Genomic DNA, 7,063 nt, shown 5'->3' with positions numbered 1-7,063 from the left:
AAACCTCTAACTAACCTAACTAACTGTTAACAACCTATAACCGATTCAGTAACAAACCTAACTGAACTAACAGAATATTCAAACTCCTAACTGTCCTATAACTTACAGAATCAGTTAAGTTCCAACAAGTAACAAACTTTTGGGTCATAACAGAATCTCTAACTGAACTCTAACAGAAAAAGAGAAAAAGAGAGTTGAGCTAACCTTGAATCTTCTTCATCTTAAAACCTCTATAAAAACCAGAGCTCGAGCATCTTCCATCCTCTCTTCCACAACTTTGTCCATGCTCTCTGCTACTCTCCACTATTCTCATTCACCTTCTTCTATTCCTCTTTGAACTTCACCATTTTTCTGAATCCTTCATAACTCTGCCTCATACTCCATGAATCCTCTTCATCAGTCATCTTCAATTCTCTCACTCTCTGAACTTTGCGATACCATCTTCAATCTTTCTCAGCTTCCATGTCAATAATTCTGCAACCTCTCAGCATCTCATACCTTCTTCATCTTCGAGGCCTTCTTCCATTCAAGCACAACATCAACAAGTATCAATAATCTTCAATCTTCAGTCATGCTTCAACGTCATCATCGTCTTCAACTGAACAACAACATCACGCAATCAACAAGATTCAGAATCGCAAATCAAAAAGCGGAAAAAAGAAGAAAGCGGAGAAGAAGAGCAAAGAACTGAAGAAACAATGGAAGTTTAATATTATCTCACCTCTGGTTTTCCTCAACAATCATCTTCAGCTCACATCCAGGTAAGTCTTCGAATCGCTATTTCCATCATTCATCTTCTTTTGCACCTTTGTTGATGCTATACGGTAGATTGTTGTCCTCTGATTATTTCCCCCATAATCTCTCTCCATGGTTTGCAATGTTGGCGTTTAATTTTGCTTTTTCCTTAGATCTAGGGTTTACCTCTTGCGTCGATTGAGAAGGATTGTGTTAGAATCTGTAGAAATGGAGGCTAGATTTGGAAAGAAGACGTAGGGAGGTGTCTTTTGGATATGTCAATTGTGGGATTGAGTGAGCTCCGCCGCCTCCGCCGTGGCGGAGCGATTTCCGATGAGAGAGGTTTATTTGTGAGATGAGAGAAAGAGAGTTAGTCTGAGAACGTGAAGAGTCACAACATTTCCCAACCCTAATTTCCCTCTATTCCTTATTTCTTTTTTTTCATTTTCAATTAATTGTTTTATTTTATTTAATCCAATTTTGATTAACAAAATTCTGAATAATAAAAATCTGGATCAATAAGCTTTGGGCCGTGAAATTGCTAGATACACCTCCATGTGAGCCCACGCACCAATTCCATTTTTGGCATGATGTTCAAACAAACAATTCTGGGCCAACTCCCATGGGCCCTGCGCCCTTTGCTTATTTCCCTGCACCATCAATTCAATTTTACACCCCCTGATTCCATTTTATTTTAATTAGTAGATTTAGATTTTACTTAGCTTTTTACCAATTTCTTTTAGGTGATAGCATGCTATTTTTTCTCCTATCTTTTTAGGCTTTAATACACAATCTTGACATAGAAAATAATCACAAATATATTAGTTTTAGGCTATTTGTTTTAGTTCTTTTGCTTGATTTGTAATTCAATTTCTCCCATAAAAATCAATATAAAAATAGTAGTATTTTTGGTTCATTTTTGTACTATATTCTTGACTTGTCATTACATGCTTGTGTATAATTTTGTACCATTGTATCCTTACTCAATTTTGCTCATGTATCTTACTTATGACTTCTAATGTGACTTTAATTTTCATGTCCCCTTTTATTCCTAACCGTAGGTAGAAACCATGATAACATTAGGTAGAAATTCCCTTCATACTTAGGCTAGTTTCTTTTTCTTTTCAACTTCAAAACATCTAACAATATCCAAATTAAATCCCATAAAAAATACCAAGAAAATACTAAAAGTCATTAATAAAAAAGTGAAAATCATTAAATAGGGAATAGAAGCTTGAATCTCCCTTGCTTAAGGGAATCATTCGAGTGCTTGGATTTTCCTTGCTTAAGGGAACCATTCGAGCGTAAGTTTCCAATTTCTAAAAAACACAAACCAAAGAGCAACTCGAGTCTCCCTTGCTTTAGGGTTCCACTCGAAACGCTCAGAATCTCTTCTTCATCTCCCCTCCGAGGCATTCTTTCCCTTAATCAGACATGTTGCTTCCTTTCGATCGCAGACTGGTAACGCATAAGACTCCACTCAGCGAGCTGCTATCCTGACGCTAGATTGCGAATGTAACTCCGTCCACTAAAAAACAGAAAAACAAACAAAAACTAAAGAGCCGAACTACGGCGCTCTGATTCCTGAAAAGGATACGTAGGCATTAGGTCGCGGGGCCTAAGCGAGCACAACTATCTATAAACCCTTATTTTCCCTGTGTTTCTTTTCTTTCTTTTGCATGCATTCCCTTAGCATTAAGATTTAGATTTATAGCACACACCCTTTAGATAGCAACAAACATTAGGTGGATACCATCGAGTACGATGGGCGTGAGGGGTGCTAGTACCTTCCCCTCGCGTAACCGACTCCCGTACCCTATCTCTGGTCGAAAGACCTCGTTCTTATTCATCTTAGGTTTGCTGGCGTTCCTTTCCTTTTAGGATAGATATGTTAGTGGCGACTCTATTCATCATTTCGCGAGCGTGCGACAATAAGCTTGGTCTTGAAAAGCCAAAGCAGTTTGAGAATTTTGCATATTTAGATATTGATATATCAGAAGCTGAAGAACCAAGAAGCAAAGTATCAGAAGCTGAAGATCTCAGATGCAAAGGATCAGAAGATCAAGTTGCTGCTTCTTTAGAGAATCTCCGAATTTCTGAAGAGCCAACGGTCAAAAGATCTTCTAGACTCACATCTGCTCACTCAAAAGATGTCATTCTGGGAAAGAAGGATGATCCTATCAGAACTAGATCTTTTCTAAAGAATGGTAGTCAGAACAATTGATCAGAATCAGAAGATGAGAAGTTCTATCTTTCATCAGAAGCAAATTCTGTAACAGCTGTCATCAAGTGCTTTCTGATGGTGAACACGTGTTCACACGATAGGTAAAAGCGTGCGTGAAACTGATGGGATGCCGCCCTAGGTAACTGTGTAAATCATTTTAAATATCACGTTCACTCACCTAACGTCACTCATCATTTAATGCATTTGATTTCAATTGATTCTGTAACTGTTCATTCTCATAAATTTATTGCATTCTTTTTCAAATCCGCCTCTATATATTCATTTCAAATCATAACGTTTATCTTTTTCGCTCTCATTCTCTCTCTTCTTACATGCATTTCTGCAACCTGTTTGCCCTCTTCTCTAACCCTAAACACAAAACCAAAAAGAAATCCAGTAATCTCATTTGTGCTAGAATGGATGCTTCTTCATCTCAAATCGTTGGTTCATCTTCTCAGCAACGTCAACAAGGAGAAGATCAACAGATTGTTCCTGTAGTCACTTGCTCGATTCCTAGGAATGAGTTGGAAGTGATTTGTGAATTAGTGGTTGATTTTGATAGTCTTGAAGAACATGAGTTTCATATCAAGGATGACATGCTTTTTCAAGGGTGGACGTCATTGTTTTCTGAGTTCTGTGGACCGGTTTACCCAGAACTGGTAAAGGAATTTTGGGTTCATGCTGTAGTAGCCCCTAAATCTATTATATCTTTTGTTCATGGAAGAATGGTTGTCATCACTGAGAACATTCTGAGGATGATGTTCGATTTAAGAAACCCTGAAGGTGTCTTTGTATCTGATCAGAGAACAGATTGGGATGTCGTTCTGACTGCTCTATACACAGATGTAGAGAAAACAAAGCGTGTCAAAGATATGAAGGATCTTTACAAAGTCTGGACCAAGATTCTTCTAGGGTGTGTCTATCATAGAAAATCATCCCATTCCCCAGATTTTGTCAACAAAGAGCAGCAATATATTCTGTACTGCATTGCCACTCAGAAGAAGGTTGATATTATCTACATAATTTTCAATCATATGTGGAATGCTGTAAGGGACTCCATAAATGCTTTCAGAACGAATAAAGGTAATATTATTCCTTTTGGAAGAATAATTACCAATCTTCTAGTTCACTCCAAGACTATTGAAGACTTTGAAGTTCAAGGAATCATCAAGGATCCTGTTACTGATACAGGAAGTTGCTTGAATGCCAACACCTTGAGGAAGATGAATCTTATTCAAGCTGTTAGAGTCATTCCTCAACCTCTCCCTGGAACAAGAAGCAGAAGAAGTCCTGTTCTTGTTGAGTTTGAATCGTTTTTCAGAAGCGGGCTGCCAGAAGTTAAAGCTCTATATCTTGACACTCTCAAGGAAGGTGGTGCTCAAGAAGCTCCTGCTAAAGGTGGTCGTAAGAAAGCTTCCACTTCCAGGCCTGCAGTTTCAGAAGATGTTTCAGAAGCTGCACCAGAAGTTGTTGCCAATAAAGAAAGAAGGACAAAGCGTAAGTTTGATCGTCCTTCTGTTAACTAGGAGAAGGAAACCCAAGAAGAAGCTGCTACAGTAGTTGATGAGAATGCTGCTGGAAGAGAAGTTATTGCTGAAGAAATTCAGGAAGTACTAGTTCAAAATAAAAATAATGAACAAGAAGCTGTTGAGAGAAGGAAGAAGAAGAAGAGAAAGTTGAAGAAAAATAAGAATGTAGAAGATGGAAAGGAAGTAGAAAAGAAGAAGAAAAAGAAAAGGAAATTAATAATAGTAGATTCGGATGAAGAATAAGAGATTCCAGAAGCTGTGAATCAGCAAGAAGAAGAAAATCAAGAAGGAGTAACTCAAGAAGTTGAAGGTCAAGACGTTGTGGATGGAGAGAAAGAAAGACTGGAAAATGCCAGAAGAAGAGAAATTTCTCTTGGAAAGGCGAAGACTGTGCATGAGAAGAAGAAGAAGTAGAAAAGACTTGAAGCTCTTCAGAATTATGTCCAAAGGTATACATATTTCTGAACCTGTCTCTGTCTCTGTTTTTAATTCAGAATCTGTACCAACAGAAGTTCCGGGTACCCATCAACCAGAAATTCTACCAGAAACAGCCCCATCACAATCACCTCAACTCACCCATGTTCTCACACCTCCTTCTTCTCCCCAAACAACAGTTCTCATTCCTCCCTCTCCACCCACAACCAACATTGCTTCTGACCATCCCCTTGAAACCCTCATTCTTGATATCCAACCCCTTCAAACCCTCTTTCCTCCTCACTCAAATATCTCCACTTCTCAACCTCCTCCTTATGCTAACTATGAACCCATTCCTTCTCCCTCACAAAATAATCCCTCCATCTCTGACCTTCCAGATTCTGCATCACATGAGCAATTGCTTCGTGATTGCAACTACACACCCAAGCCTCGTCCTGAACCTGAGTTAGTGGTGTTAGACTCTGAGAATGAAGCAGAATCATCTCTTTGTCTCGATAGAGATCCTCAACCCTATTTCCTTCTGAGACCAGATTTTGCCATCACCAGACTCAAATCCCGCCGGGAATTTTCTGTTGGTGTATGTTTTGAACTGTTAAATCTGAGACTGCAGACAGATTTAGAGACTTTGAAGGAAGCACATCATGCCAGGATGGATGATGTTGAACTCAGGAATCTCTAGAGGATGTTCAGAACACAGATGAAATATGAGTTCTGGATGCTTCAGAAGATATGTGAAGCAGAAGCTCCTGGTCATCTTGGAATTCTGCGATCCTATGAAGAGTTCTGGCATAGTCCCCTTGGAGGAAGGTATTGTTTTGAAGAGAAAGCTTTTGTTGATGAACTGGCAGAAGCTTCAGAAGCTGAACAAGAAGCACACTCTTGGGAGATTGTTGTGTGGAAGCCTAAGTTTCCTGTTCTGACTGAAAATTCCCAATGGCTATTCCACTGGCTTAGGGCGAATTCTTCTGAGTAGGCACCTACCATGGCTGTTCCTGAGGTTGTCTATCATCTAGTCGATGCTGCTCCCATTCCTCCAAAGAATTTGGCTGAGATTCTTCAAGCCCTGGAGAATGGAGTTTTTGATCTTCCTACCCCAAAATATGATGAAGATGCTTCTATGGAAGAAGCTGATGCTGAGAAACAAGATGCTGAGAATCAATCTTCTGAGAAAAGTCTTGTTCCGGAAACTCAAGAAGATGTTCTTACATTGGATGCTTCTGTTGGACATGTTATTCCACTGAATGCTGGTGGTGAAACTTCTGGTGAATCCTCTCGTCTGGAGAAGACTTTGGAGGCTCTTCAACAGAATCAAGATGTTCTTGCTTCTCGCCTGGATAAACATGATGAAGCACATGAAGAGTTCAGAGACTTCATGAAGAAGCAAAATGAAAGCACTGCTGGGATTCACGACATGCTGGCCAAGATCATGTCTAAGCTAGGCTAGTCGTAGTCTTTTGAGTCTTAGTTGTCTCTTGTTCTTGCATCTGTCTTCTTGCATTGTTTCTTGTATCTTCTGATATCTTCTCATGATCAATGAAATTATCTTCTTCTCTCATATTGGACGTTCTTCCTCCATTGTCGAAGTTCCTCCACTTGTCTTTCTTTGGCCCCACTTGAACCCATTTGTGCTCTGAGACCTCTGATGGTACTTTGAAGGTAACTCTTCTTGCTTTTGGATGTGGGCTATCCTTTCTTCTTGGGATTCCCCTCTGGTAAAAAATGTAAAGGTATGGATTGCCCCTGCGGGTATCCCAATTCTGATTAGAAGGGATTCTTTCGAAGGATTCTGACAACCTTCGATTGTAAATCGCCCCACATCTGGGACATATCAAGCATTAGGTTTCGTCTTTGAGGCAACGAACAAGAAAACCTAATAGGCTTTCCCCAGGTTTGGGATACACCCCCAGCAATTCATCTTCTCTCCTCCAGTTTCTGTTAGCCTTGGCCCGCAGCCACCTTTCATAGTCTGCAGCCACCCTTGGATTCACTTGTATGCTGCATCTAGGGCATAACAACATTTCAGAACTTTGTTTGTGACATCTCCAGAGGTATTCTTTCAGAGTTTCGGCAGGTTTGGGGTAATGGGACTGCACTCCTTCTTTCTTCAAACAACTTTGAACTTCCTCCATTTCAGGGGTTG

The sequence above is a fragment of the Vicia villosa genome, linkage group LG7 (genome assembly GCF_029867415.1).
Source record: "Vicia villosa cultivar HV-30 ecotype Madison, WI linkage group LG7, Vvil1.0, whole genome shotgun sequence".
NCBI classification, from domain to species: domain Eukaryota; kingdom Viridiplantae; phylum Streptophyta; class Magnoliopsida; order Fabales; family Fabaceae; genus Vicia; species Vicia villosa.
This window is presented reverse-complemented; position numbering follows the sequence as displayed.